Below are 15,830 nucleotides of genomic sequence, written 5' to 3'. Positions count from 1 at the left end.
TGGCCACATTCCGAAAACCAACAAAATAAAACCGCGCTACTAGGTCCGCAGTCACCACCACATTACCACCAACGCGGTTACTGTTAAGCTGCATATAACCACGGACACGTGGAGAGGACACGTAGTGCCTCAAAAACATCCCCCGCCACGGCCCACTTAATCCTGGCCACATTCCGAAAACCAACAAAATAAAACCGCGCTACTAGGTCCGCAGTCACCACCACATTACCACCAACGCGGTTACTGTTAAGGTGCATATAACCACGAACACGTGGAGAGGACACGTAGTGCCTCAAAAACATCCCCCGCCACGGCCCACTTAATCCTGGCCACATTCCGAAAACCAACAAAATAAAACCGCGCTACTAGGTCCGCAGTCACCACCACATTACCACCAACGCGGTTACTGTTAAGGTACATATTACCAGTCTGACTGGGGCATGCAGTGTGGGCCGAAGCCCACCTGCATTTAGCTCGACATTACTACCTCAGCTGTGTGGGCAATGCAATGGGATATTTTTGTGTACCGCCGGTGGGTTCCAGGGAGCCACCCATGCTGTAGGTGCACACGGAGTTTAACCTACATGTGTCCACTTGTAAAGAACCCCAGTCTGACTGGGGCATGCAGTGTGGGCCGAAGCCCACCTGCATTTAGCACGACATTACTACCTCAGCTGTGTTGGGCAATGCAATGGGATATTTTTGTGTACCGCCGGTGGGTTCCAGGGAGCCACCCATGCTGTAGGTGCACACGGAGTTTAACCTACATGTGTCCACTTGTAAAGAACCCCAGTCTGACTGGGCATGCAGTGTGGGCCGAAGCCCACCTGCATTTAGCACGACATTACTACCTCAGCTGTGTTGGGCAATGCAATGGGATATTTTTGTGTACCGCCGGTGGGTTCCAGGGAGCCACCCATGCTGTAGGTGCACACGGAGTTTAACCTACATGTGTCCACTTGTAAAGAACCCCAGTCTGACTGGGCATGCAGTGTGGGCCGAAGCCCACCTGCATTTAGCACGACATTACTACCTCAGCTGTGTTGGGCAATGCAATGGGATATTTTTGTGTACCGCCGGTGGCTTCCTGGCACCCACCCATGCTGTGGGTCCACAGGGAATTATAAATGCATCTGTTTCCACTTCTAAAGAACCCCAGTCAGACTGGGGCATGCAGTGTGGGCCGAAGCCCACCTGCATTTAGCACGACATTACTACCTCAGCTGTGTTGGGCAATGCAATGGGATATTTTTGTGTACCGCCGGTGGGTTCCAGGGAGCCACCCATGCTGTAGGTGCACACGGAGTTTAACCTACATGTGTCCACTTGTAAAGAACCCCAGTCTGACTGGGGCATGCAGTGTGGGCCGAAGCCCACCTGCATTTAGCACGACATTACTACCTCAGCTGTGTTGGGCAATGCAAAGGGATATTTTTGTGTACCGCCGGTGGGTTCCAGGGAGCCACCCATGCTGTAGGTGCACACGGAGTTTAACCTACATGTGTCCACTTGTAAAGAACCCCAGTCTGACTGGGGCATGCAGTGTGGGCCGAAGCCCACCTGCATTTAGCACGACATTACTACCTCAGCTGTGTTGGGCAATGCAATGGGATATTTTTGTGTACCGCCGGTGGCTTCCTGGCACCCACCCATGCTGTGGGTCCACAGGGAATTATAAATGCATCTGTTTCCACTTCTAAAGAACCCCAGTCAGACTGGGGCATGCAGTGTGGGCCGAAGCCCACCTGCATTTAGCACGACATTACTACCTCAGCTGTGTTGGGCAATGCAATGGGATATATTTATGTACCGCCGGTGGCTTCCTGGCACCCACCCATGTTGTGGGTCCACAGGGAATTATAAATGCATCTGTTTCCACTTCTAAAGAACCCCAGTCAGACTGGGGCATGCAGTGTGGGCCGAAGCCCACCTGCATTTAGCACGACATTACTACCTCAGCTGTGTTGGGCAATGCAATGGGATATTTTTGTGTACCGCTGGTGGTTCCAGGGAGCCACCAATGCTGTAGGTGCACACGGAGTTTAACCTACATGTGTCCACTTGTAAAGAACCCCAGTCTGACTGGGGCATGCAGTGTGGGCCGAAGCCCACCTGCATTTAGCACGACATTACTACCTCAGCTGTGTTGGGCAATGCAATGGGATATATTTATGTACCGCCGGTGGCTTCCTGGCACCCACCCATGCTGTGGGTCCACAGGGAATTATAAATGCATCTGTTTCCACTTCTAAAGAACCCCAGTCAGACTGGGGCATGCAGTGTGGGCCGAAGCCCACCTGTATTAAGCATGACATTACTACCTCAGCTGTGTTGGGCAATGCAATGGGATATATTTATGTACCGCCGGTGGGTTCCAGGGAGCCACCCATGCTGTCGGTCGACAGGGACTTCACAATAGGGAGTTGTACCTGCCTGTGTCTATGAATTAAAAAGCCCGGTCTGACTGGGGCATGCAGAGACACCTTGACAGAATGAATAGTGTGTGGCACATAGGTTCCCCATTGCTATGGCCACGTGTGCAGCTCCTGATGGCGGTGGCACAGGATTCTATTTCTCATTGCTTCTGTACAGCATTGTGAGCTATCGCCCCGCCCCTTTTAAAGAGGGTCGCTGCCTAGCCGTGCCAACCCTCTGTAGTGTGTGCCTGCGGTTCCTCCTCATGGCAGACGCACTTATAAATAGACATGAGGGTGGTGTGGCATGAGGGCAGCTGAAGGCTGCGCAGGGACACTTTGGTGTGCGCTGTGGGGGGGGGGGGGCGGTTGGGCAGCATGTAACCCAGGAGAAGTGGCAGCGGAGTGTCATGCAGGCAGTGATTGTGCTTTGTTGGAGGTAGTGTGGTGCTTAGCAAAGGTATGCATTGCTAATGAGGGCTTTTCAGAAGTAAAAGTTGTTGGGAGGGGGGGGCCCACTCTTGCCGGTATTGTGGCTTAATAGTGGGACCTGTGAACTTGAGATGCAGCCCAACATGTAGCCCCTCGCCTGCCCTATCCGTTGCTGTGTCGTTCCCATCACTTTCTTGAATTGCCCAGATTTTCACACATGGAAACCTTAGTGAGCATCGGCGAAATACAAAAATGCTCGGGTCGCCCATTGACTTCAATGGGGTTCGTTATTCGAAACGAACCCTCGAGCATCGCGAAAATTTCGTCCCGAGTAACGAGCACCCGAGCATTTTGGTGCTCGCTCATCTCTATTAAATAAATGAAAAGTTTCATTGTTAACATTTGCATCTTTCATTGTTGTTGACTGTTAATGGCACTGGGGGTTTGGGATGAGAAGTTAATAATTTCTCATTAATAGAGAGATGTGTGGCTGAACATGCTAATCGTCAATATAAGTAAATGAGACATTTAAATTGCTGTATTGTCTGGAAATGTTTTAAGACAGGCTCTACTAAACACTGCAGCTGCTTATTTCTCCTTTATCTCCCAAGGGTTTAAGTGTTGGAGCATTGATGATTTCTCATATCATGTTTTATCACACAAAGTGCTCCATCTTACACAATGCCTCATGAGCTGGAGAGTACATTGCATTGCAGAGCTTTGAAAAGATGTGTGTTCTATCTACTCAATAATTACAGAGTTGTTTGAACTTAATATCTGTATGAATAGAGAGACTCTATCGTCTTTGTGGACAACTGTTCTCCACGTGAATTGCTGCAAAATAGACAACAGAGAGGCAAACTAAAATTTTACAGCAGAATTATTAGCCTTTCTGTAACAGCTTCGTTCCATTCTCCACAAGCATTGTTCATCAGCTCCTTTTTGAACGCAGAACAAAAGATTGAGACCTTGATTGTGTCTTTAGAGCTGGGTTCACGCCCTCCCTGCACATATGCTCTATCAAATCCACATTATCATTAGTGAATCAACCTATCTGCTCTCGGGCTTTAAAAAAATCTTTTATAGGGGTCAGTGATGAGACATTCAGTGCCGACTAACAATATAAGAAGTCAATTAGCTCTTTTTAAAAAGGCCTTCATACAAACTGTATAGGGATCATTAAATTTAAAAAAATAATAAAATAAATCTTGCTATTTGCATAGTGCTAACTTATTCTGCAACACTTTCAGGTAATTTTTATTTCCCCACCACCAAGCTGGGTACTCATTTTATCGACCATGGAAGGATGGAAGGCTGAGTCACAATCTTGAGCCAGCTACCTGAACCTTGCGGGGATTGAACTTGCAACCTTCAGGTCAAAAGCGAGAGCTTAGGTATGCATTTCTGCTGCCTTAACACGGTGCACGATTCTTTCCCTATGTTTATTATTTTTGGAAGTAAAACCACTGTTTGCATTGGGGGACGTACTTCCAACAACATAGATTTTGAGGGCTACACTGGATACTTATTGACTGATTACTGCACTGTTCCCACTGAACCATTGCCATAGCTATTGGGGTTGCAGTTGCGACCGGGCCCATAAGCCCAGCGGGCTCACCCTTACCCCTCCTTCCTTCATCCCCCACAGTAACCTCATCTCTCAGTTGACATTTTTTGAAATAATACTTTTCTCTTCTCATTCCTGCTCTCCTCCTCACTCCCAGAAATTGTTGCAGTCAGCATCTTGACAATGGCCACAGTTTCAGGACCATGTTTAAAGCCACAGCCGGAGTGAGGAGCAGAGTAGAAATGAGGAAGGGTGACTAGTTGTACAGTAACCCGCAATTTATTCACCCATTTATAAAAGACTCTTTGACAAAAATGGAAACATCTGCATTGAGTTGCATCCAGTTCAGCCTATTATCCCGCAATATTAATCCAGAGGAAGGAAAAAACTCCCATGAAATAGAAGCCAAATTTCCTCATTTTAGTAAAAAGAAATTCCTTCCCAACTCCAATTCTGGCAGTGAGAATAATCCCTGGATCAACAAGCTTTCCAAAGTTATCAGTTACTATAACATGTAATATTGCTGCACTTGAGAAGCGCATCCAGGCTCCTTTTGTACTCTTTTGCCATTCACTATCAACATAACCTCAGGCAGAGCGCTCCATAATCTCACTGCTCTTACTGTAAATAACCCTCTTCTATGTTGGTGTACTAAGCATCTTTCTTATAGACATAGCTGGCCTAATGTGTATGATTCTCCAAGTTCCGTTGATTGCATTTGTGGGGAGACGATGGCGACAGAGGGAACTCCTTCCCTCTGTCTAACCACCTAGATGCCATGGTTGCTATTGACTGTGGCTTCTAGGAGATTAAATGACAGGGATAGCGTCTGGAGGTGGGAGGGAGTTTAGCAGCATGGCTGCTAAACTCCCTCCCTTTGCTCTCTTCCCCGCTTGCAGGCTCACCTCTGCTCTCCTCCCAGCTCGTTTTGCAATGGGAGGAGGTGTGACGGGGTGGAGCTAAGCACAACCGAGTACCGCCTCCTTGTCCACAGCCAGCAATGGGAGGAGGCAGGGCGGGGCCTTGCTTAGCTCCACCCTGTCCCGCCCCCTTCCATTGCAAAGGACGGGCAAGGAGGAGAGCAGAGGTGAGGGGGAGGGAGGGGGAGGGAGGGAGGGAGGGGGAGGGAGGGAGGGGGAAGGGGCAACAGCATGGTGACATCGGCGTATATGCGCTGGGGCGCTTGCCATGTGAACAGGCACGCAAACAGTAGATTTGTGCGCCCATTCACGAGCTTCTGCGCCACAGATGGTAGCGTATATCAGCCGGCTGTGAAAACACCGGCCGATATATGCTCGTGGGAATAAGCCCTTGGGCTTGAAAAAAATAGGTGGTACCTAACTATATACCTCCAGTTCTAACATATTCTGTGCTTTTAAGAATATTTGCTGTAGCAAGCTATGCAAACCATATAGGCTTCTCTACTTTCACTGGTTTTGGCCCACCTACAACATGGGGCCATTTTGTATTTTTTTTTGTCGGGCCACTTTGGGTTCCTAATCAACACCTGAATTTACCAGGTTGGCTGCTGCTCTAACACAGGCAATCGCTACCTAAAAAGTCTATTAACCCTAAAGGGGTTATCTTTAGTGTTGCTCATCATTATGGGCCAGGTGGTGAAATTGCCACAATTTGATCTAATTCGGGTGTGTCCAAACTGATTTTTGGTGAAAATTGCTGGAAAATTGAATTTCCCATAGTGCCTGCTACAAAGGTCAGTGTGCAGCCAATCATCAGCCAGGGTACCTTGAGAATGTCACCAAATGTGTCCTCCATCTTGCATGTGGGCAACAATTTCATTGGGCTTCTTCATCACATGACCCGAGCCATATATAACATAGGCACACGTCTAAACAAAATGTGCTGTGTACTTAGAACAAATAGCCAGCAGAGCGTTAATTTCTTCTGCTGTCAGTGTATATAACAGCAGAGCAGGCTGACAAACTACTCTTTAGCGTAGGGGATATTGCAGTAATAGGCGTACGTATAAGGGGTGCACTGGGTGCGGTCGTGCCTGGGCCTAAGAGCCCTAGGGGGCCCGTAAAGTCTCTCTTCCCCATAATGCAAACCAATATTATCAATGAAGCTTTATAGTTGGGGGCCTAGTTCCAGATTTTGCACTGGGGCCCAGCAGCTTCAAGTTACGCCTCTGATTGCAGTTTTCAGATTGTGTTCTTAGACATTGTTCAAAGTTGCAAGTCCAGCCACTACAAATCTCACAATGTACAATATATACTCTGTGGGTGGCCTTGTGTTCTCACATATGCTGCCCAGGGATTGCAGCCTAGTTAGTGGGCGGTGGGTTTTCGTGACTATAAAACAAAAGGGACCCAAACAGAGAAACAGCAAAAAGACATAGGATGCGTTGCAGTCCCAGAAGTTGGTCAAAGTCTTGAGTCTGGACACTACAAATTATTTGCAGGTTTTGCACAGCTACCTCTTGGACGTGGGGAAGGGAATTACACTACACAATACAGGGACATTTCACAATATACAACATATATTCTGTTCTCACGTTTTGAGAGACATAGCGTATGTCAGCGGTCTCAGACATTGTTCAAAGTCTTGAGTCCAGCCACTACAAATTATTTCCTGACATTACGCAGCTATTTGAGTTTTCTGCAAACTACAAAGTTACCTGAAAAGTTATGTAAACTAAAAAAAACAAAAATAAAACTAAATAAAAAAAAAGAACAGGAGAACCAGCTCTGGTGGCAGGGAAAGTCTAACAGAGGTGTGGCATAGTTTTTTCACTCCGTCACAACCTGCAATCACAGATTGCACTTATCCATCCATGATGGTTCAAGAAGACGCCAACTCCTGCATAGATTTACATGGTGTTGGCCCCTTTGACTTCTGGGTGTCTAAGCTGGGTGAGTGGCTGGAGCTTGCAGAAACATGCTTTAAGCCTCCTTCACGCGGGCGATACGGATTCACTACGAGGAAGTCGCAGTGATGTCGCATCGCTGGTTCGTGCGATATCGCTGCGTCTTCTTGCGGCAATACTGCGATTTTGTAGCTCTACAAAGTAGCATATGGTGCTACAAAGTCACGCGACTTTGCAGCACCACATATGAGGATTTTCGGGGGAAGCTTGAAATATAAGCCCTTCCCCGAAAATAAGCTGTAGCTGAAGAAGAAAAAAAAAATACACATACATTACCTCTCCCTCGCTGTCAGCCCGGCCTCATCTTCTTCCTGGGTCCTGGTACTGATCTTCTTTTTCTTCTCTTCTGGCCGGGGATTCAAAAATCCCCGCCTACTGAAAGTGCTGGCTGAGATTTGCTGACGCTTAGCCAATCACAGCCAGCACTTGATAAGTGGCTGTGATTGGTTCAATCACAGAAGAAGTTAGAAGCAGTGGTAGCATAACCTGGAGTAAATATTTAAAAAGCAACCTTTTTATTTCTCCATAGTTCTAAAATGGTAGGCTACGTTTCGGCCCTTAATGAGCCTTTATCAAGCTTGGTGACTGGTTCAATCACAGTCATTTATTGAGCACTGGCTGTGATTGGCTAAGTCTCAGCCAATCACAGCCAGCGCTTCCAGGAGGTGGGGATCTTTGAATCCCTGGTCAGAAGAGAAGAAGATGATCAGTGCCAGGACCCGGGGGGAAGATGCGGCCGGTCTTACAGCGCGTCTAAGGTGATGTATGTGTATTTTGTTTCTGAAGTTAGGGCTTAAATTATAGCTTTGACAGTAGTTACTCTCAAAGTTGCATCGCATTGCATGAAAACCACGTTTTCGTGCGATGCGATGCAACAGAGAGGAAGGCTCCATAGGGGAACATGGGCTACAAAACCTCGCGAGTCGTGGACATATCGCCGGACCCGCAAGGTTTTTGTGTCGCTTTGTAGCATGCTACAAAACATTGCATGTGTGAAGTAACCCATAGGAAAGCATGGGCTTCTTATACATGCGATTTGTAGCATTGTAGCAATGCTGCAAAATCGTGTGACTTTGTCGCTCGTGTGAAGGAGGCCTTAGAGGCACTTGCCTGCCCCACTGCCAGTGTGCTATCAGAAGGGGTGTTCAGCACAGTTGAGGATGATAACTGATAGACACATCTGCCTGTCCACAGACAATGTGGTTCATCTGATGTTTATAAAGATGAACCAGGCATGGATTTCACCTGACTTCTACACCCCCATAGCAGATTTCACTGATTAGTTAGCAAGCTGGAAATCTTTCCTTACATATGACTGAGCATAGATTTATATCAAGGACCACACTGTGCCCTCTACATGCTGCTGCTGCTGCTAGTAGTACTGCTACTGCTTTCCTTCTACTGCCATGTTTCCTCCTTCTCCTGGGGAAAAGAGGATTCCCCCAAAACCAAAATTTTCTAAAGCACAAGAAACAGCTGTAGCTCTACAGCTTTTTCCTAGAGAATGTCTGTGCTTAGCTGTTCTATTTACCATATATACTCGAGTATTAGCTGACCTGAGTATAAGCCGAGACAATAAGTTTCACCACAACAAACTGGGAAACTTATTGACTTGAGTATAAGCCGAGCTATACTCGAGTATATACTAAGTAAAAAAAAACCTCCATACTCACCTCCCAGCCGGCGTCTGTGCGACAAGCTGCTTGATTTCTCCCTGTTGTCATCCCCCGCCATCCTCTCTGCTTGGCTCTGTCAGTGCTGTGTAAGTAGGCGCTGTGATTGGATTGAGCGCCAGCCAATCACAGCTGGCGCTCGATCCAATCACCGCACTTACTTACACAGCACTGACGGCAGGGAATTTGAAGGGAAGAATTCTAAAGCAGCTTGATTGGCTGTGAATGATCGAGCACAGGCTGTGATTGGCTGATGCTGGATCCAATCACAGCTCTTACTTATACCGCGCTGACAGCAGGGGATGACAGAGCCGAGTAAAGAGGACAGCGGGGGATGACAGCGGAGAGAATTCAAGCAGCCTGCCGCACCGCCGCCAGAGACACTGACGCCGGCTGGGAGGTGAGTATGGTGGGGGGTTTTTTGCCTTCCCTGACTTGAGTATAAGCCAAGGGGGGCTTTTTCAGCACAAAAAAAATGTGCTGAAAAACTAGGCTCATACTCGAGTAACTTGTAAAATTTGTCCTTTGCAAAATGTATGACCTAATTTTTGGTAGCGCTACAACTATTCCTTGGAGCAGGCCCATGCTTGACTGTTCTGCTCAACTGGTAGAATTTGCTCTTTTAAAAAGGCATGATATTGCTTTTAAAACAAGCAACATACCTTATGTCTTCCATGGCATAATTTTTGATCTAGGAGATCCTATATGGGCCTTCTTTTGTTTTCAGTGACACAACTGTTCTACGAGTGACCCCCACCACCACCGCTATACTGTATTTTACAAATTTTTAGGAGGAGCACAGTGTTATCCAGATGTGTGGCTGTATTCCCATGCAATTTAGTGAGGTGGGAGGGGGGGCTATAGCTTCTGGAGGGCAAACTAGCGAACCCAATTTTTACTTCCATTGACTTTAATGAGAGTTGGAATTGGCCATACTGAATCATGATGGTTTGGGTGAAATCAGTCTGATCCCAACCCAAACAGATTATTCTACTAATCGCTCATCACTAGTTATCTTGATAGGACAATTTTTTTTATAGGTGAAGAAACCCATATTTTATTATAACTCTTTATATATTGCAATTGAAAGGTACAAAATCTATTACATTATTATAGACTGTATGCTGCTCATTTCTAAAGGCATATTCTATGGGCAGAAAATCTTCAATGAAATCATCCACTCACTCCTGAAATATTACCTTTCTCTACATTGCCAATTAATTGAAGCACTAATTATGAAAATTATATAATGATTTGCAAACAAGATCTTGTTATTCATCAAAGGGGTTCTCCTCATATCATTGTAAATTACAACATCTGAGTCACAAACTCTCAAGTCCTAACTTGCACAAACTATAATTGGAACACTTTACACTGTGGTACGTAATAAAAAATACAAAAGAAAATCTTTGGATGATCATATAAAGCAAAATGCACACCTGCAGTCCTGTCTATTTTAAACCATTATAAATCCTTATTTAGTGCACTGGGCTGGAGTGCTATGCTGCCCCTGTTTCACGTACCTCTAGTTGTGATGAGTAAACTTTAAAAATTATGGTTTGACCGGTTTGCTAAATATCTGCAAAATGCTTAGTTTGGTTGGAATTAGTTCAAACTGAACTGGAAATTCACCAAAGCCATAACACTGGTGTATAATACTCCCTGAAAGCCAATAAAGCATTGTGTATCACTCTGTTATACAGTACAGCAGCATTCTGAACTAGTGTTGAGTGACCTGAACCAGTAGAACCCTGTTTTGGTTAGAGGTTTGGTTCGGAGTCATGCTGAACTGAACTTTTAGCAAAGTTCATCCCAAAACAGGGTTCTACTGGTTTGGTTTGCTCAACATCAACCTCTAATCCCTTTCTCAAATTATTAATAGATGTAAAATAACATTATAGAACAAGGTTGGCTGGCTTCACAGAATCTTGTTAATTCAGATGCCAGACTGAGATACCCAGAATTAATTCAACCACCAAACTGATTATCAGTCTTCTCCAGCTCCCCCCCCCCCCCCCGTAGCACGTTAATTATAAGTATAGTTGAAATACAGAGGTTCAGAAGAGAATAATATTCCTTAAAAATATTGTACCTGGACAAGCACTTTGTATATGTCCTGTTAGGACATATCGCCTTCATAGAGGGACATACTGCACTACCTGTTAGGACATATCGCCTTCATAGAGGGACATTGGGCTAACATGTATTAATGGCCAAGTCAATGGCCACAGAATAGCTATAATGATCACCCCGCTTTCATAGACTTCATCACGCGTGGGTGTCAGTTATGGGTGTACCACTATACGGTGATCTATACTTCAGATGGCCGCATAGCAATCATCAATAAATCTCAATATTATCTTCAGAAGTTCAGTAGACTTTGTAGGGAAAAACATTTAGGCTCACTCACTCCCATGCGCTTCACATACGGTCCAGCAGTCTCTCCTTTTTCTCCATCTTCAGCGACACAAGGTGCCCTTATGCGCCTCTGTGGTAGCAAACCCTTAGGTGTTAGATGGGTGCTCTTCAGCAGCCTGAAGATGGACTCAGAACTCTCTACTCGAACCCAATCACTCATACTTACAGATTCAGCAATGATTTTCAGGTAGTAAACCCTCCAGATACTGCAGCTGTGCAACACACATACAGAAAATTAGACATGACAGCTTTGCACAGTGCATCTACATAAGACAAGCATGTATGACAATTATGGCGGGGTCCAGAATGATGTTCTGGGACACTACACATCTCTAAATCCTAAATCATTAGGCAAAACAAACAACATAAATTGCTGCTGTATTGATATGCTTTTTATATATTGTATTTAACCTATGGTATCACTACATCTTACTTTTTTTCAGGATGTCATCCCAGTTAGGCCTTAGGTGGAAAAGTTAGGATTGTATTCAAGAAAGAGAAGTATGGTATACCATTTCTTTATGCTATTCTTTAGGGACTGGTCCTGGTTTTGGCTAACAGGCAATGTACCAAAAACTGTATCCAACTCCCCTATGTGAACCCTGAGGCCTTAGTCAGACGGGCGATTTTTTTGCGCGATTTGCGGATCGCATGACGGATGCGCATCCGCAAATCGCGTGACCGGTGCACGCAAGTCGCCCGCAAATCGCCCGAAAATCTGCTCCTAGCCGCGTTTCATTAGAAACGGGCCGGAGCTGTCCAGCGCATTGCATTCAATGGAGACGGCAATACAACCGTCTCCATTGAAAGCAATGCGCTGCGGGCGAGCCCGGGATGAATTGTCGGTAAGGGCTTAACTATATAAGCCCTTCCCTGCAATCCATCCTAAAATGTGTTAAAATAAAAAAAAATTGTATACTCACCTTCTCCCGGCAGCCGGAGCTCCGTGTGGCAGTCCTGCAGTGGGTGTGAAGGGGGTGTGAGTCAGACCTGCCCCCTGATTGGCTCAGCGCTGAGCCAATCAGAGGCATGCCTCACTCACACCCATTCATGAATTCATGAATGGATGTGAGTCAGACCTGCCCCTGATTGGCTCAGCGCTGAGAGGCAGCAGTCACTCACCCATTCATGAATTCATGAATGGGTGTGTGAGTGTTTTCAGCCTCTGATTGGTCAGGGCTGTGACCAATCAGAGGCAGATCATTCAGCAGGCGGGGATTTTAAAGCCCCGCCGGCTGAATAGTGCCAAGAAGCAGTTCAGGAGAACTGACAGCGGCCGCGGCTGGACTCCGGCTGCAGCGGAAAGGTGAGTATACAATTTTTTTTTATTTTAACACATTTTAGAATGAATTGCAGGGAAGGGTTTATATATTTAACCCCTTCCCGACAATTCACCCCGCGCACGCCGGCAGCCCATTGCTTTCAATGGAGCGGCTGTATTGCCGCTCCATTGAATTCAATGGGCAAACATCGTTCTTCTCTGTCACAGCTGTTACAGCTGTGGCAGAGAAGAATGATTTGTCTTCTATATGTTCTCAATGGGGTCGGCGCTGCTGCCGCCGGCCCCATTGAGAGCATATAGAGAAGAGAACAGGAATCGCAGATCGCAGATAGGTGCGATCTGCGATTTTTTTTGTTCTATAATTTATCGAGCGAGCGCATAAAAAGCGCTCATGTGTCCGATACCATTGCAAAGCAATGGTTTTATAAAATCGCCGGACGCATGCGCATGCGCAAATCGCGCGAAAAATCGCCCGTCTGACTAAGGCCTAAGGGTGCCTACCCACTGGCGTTTTTTTTCCCTGCGAAATTCGCAGCATTTTTTTTCTCCTGGGGTCTATGGGACTTGTAATGTTAAAATCGCAATTTACCGCGAATCGCGGAAAATTGCGATTTTGCAAGATCGCGATTTCAACATTACAAGTCCCATAGACCCCTGCAGAAAAAAAATGCTGCGAATTTCGCAGGGAAAAAAAAACGCCAGTGGGTAGGCACCCTAAATCTCTAAGTTTGCTCAGCTGTTTTTGTAACATCCATAAAAGTCAATGGAGAAAATCGGGGAGGGGGGGCATGCACATTCATTCACCACCTAGATGATAATACTGAAAACTGTGCACTAAAACAATACTGAAATCTCTTCACTGCTAGAACATGTCATAATTTAGTTTGTTATCCTATTGGAATACATGTATACAGAAGTATCCTCCTCACTTCTTTTTGCAGCACTGAGTCTCCGGATCCAAATCCAACCAAGGGCAACATCTGCACGGAGCTTGTGTTCTCCGTATATTTGTGTGTTCCTTCCTATTATAAAAATATGCTAACCTTTTCAGACTGTCATATTAGGACATCATTGTCACTATACCGCCAAATGATATTTTGTATGGTTTATTATACCATATGCTCAATCTATAGGATTTCACAAAGCGAGTGGCTTTATGCCAAATACAATTAAAATTAATATGCACATATAGTGATTTAATACATATCAGCTTCTTATCAATGTGTCCTACTCTCTGCAGGTCTTAATCTTGAGATACATGCCTGTAAAGCTCGTTAGTAAGTTTTGGCAAGAAATATCTTAAGATAAGAACAGGACAGAAACCTTGTGGTGATCCAATTAATATCTCCAGCTGGATTATTCAAATTGAAATCTAGCATATTTCTAGGTGAAAGTTGAAAACCATACAAATATATATATATATATATATATATGTGTAGCTAAGTATTATAGCAGTCAAGCAAAAGAAACAGCCATCATGGAGTGTTTGAAGGCCATCTTTTAGGCCTAAAGCCTTCACACTGTAATGGCTGGAAATAAAGTGGACGCAAACTGACATGAGACTCTAACATAAAACAGGTTTATCAGACAATTACTAAGTAGGTACTATCCAGGTAACTCACCATGAGTTGTGAGTTGAAGCACTATAATAGTGCAGCAATATGTGTCAAGGCCAAAGTGGCTAGAAGATAGGTAGGGAATGCAGAATTCCGTATTCGATATTCTGAAACTGATGAGAGTCAAGGCTTTACCACCATGCTTTCCTACGATGCAGTGTGTATAAATAGCTGTGCTAGCTGAAGATATGAGACATGGGTGCTAGATCCATCAATCACATTAAGGAGAGGAGGTGGTCATGTGATGCTGTGGGATTTTATGCAACAGTTTATGCCAGATTCTGGAGTAAAAGTCAAAAGAATTTGCAACTTTTTGACAGCTAGGGAGTATGACCAAACTGTCCCAGCACACTTATGTATAATTTACACCAAAAACTGACGTAAACTATTCAAGAAATCTACGCCAGCTCCTAGCTGGCGTAGATTTCTGTATGGACGTATGAAAGAGCCAAGATGCACCTAATATATCAAAGGACATGTACCTCTTCTCATATTAGGTGTATTGTGTGTTGTTGAGAATAGTTTAAATACCAGCATATGAATCGTCTGTCTTACTAAATCATCCTGTGTGTGCTCACTCACGCAGTTTTCAGTCAATCAGTCTAGGCATGGTACCACACATTGCAGAGCAAGTGCTATGACAACGCAGAACCACGTCATTGTTTTATGAGACATGCTTCCTGTGACAGCAGGATAGAACTTGAAATCTGGAACTGTCCAACATGGTGAATATCTTTTTAAAAAAACACAAGCCAAAAGTGATGTATTTTGGTCACCTCACCTCCAAAAAAAGAAATGATTTAAATAATGATCAAAAAGCCCTCACAGAGCTCCATTGATGGAAAAATGTAAAAATTTTGTGTGTTAGAGTACAGGAACAAAAAACAATTTTTTAAAAGATGTTTTTCATTTTGCAAGTCTATTAAAACATAACTAGAAACTATCTGTGAATTTGGTATTTCGCTAATTATGACGACACACATAATAAATGTAACATGTTTTACTACTGAGTAAATGCTTTTTTTTACTTTCCACCCCATAAAATTTTTGAAAAGTTTTGAAGACAGAAAATTAAAATAGTCAGGGCACTTGGAAGGCAGGGATGAAAAACATTAATGAATAAATAGATATAAATAAAATAACAGTAGTATTATAAATTTATTTGTAACACCAGTCAGCTCTCACAGTTTGTGCACATTTTGCGGAAAAGTGGGATCCAATTCCGCAGCCTTTTCAAGTATATCACAAACATATTCAATGGAGAATTCATTTTTATATTCCTTCAAACACTCCCTAGTGATCCAAGCATGATAACACAGAGCATTGCCCTGTTGAAAGAAGGCACTGTGGATGGGGAAGACTTCCTGAAGATAGGGGTGCAGATGGTCAGCTAACAGGTGCCTGTAGTTTTCACCATTTAAAGGGGTTGTCCCGCGAAAGCAAGTGGGGTTCAGCACTTCTGTATGGCCATATTAATGCACTTTGTAATATACATCGTGCATTAATTATGAGCCATACAGAAGTTATTCACTTACCTGTTC

The sequence above is a fragment of the Eleutherodactylus coqui genome, chromosome 6 (assembly GCF_035609145.1).
Source record: "Eleutherodactylus coqui strain aEleCoq1 chromosome 6, aEleCoq1.hap1, whole genome shotgun sequence".
NCBI lineage: Eukaryota > Metazoa > Chordata > Amphibia > Anura > Eleutherodactylidae > Eleutherodactylus > Eleutherodactylus coqui.
This window is presented reverse-complemented; position numbering follows the sequence as displayed.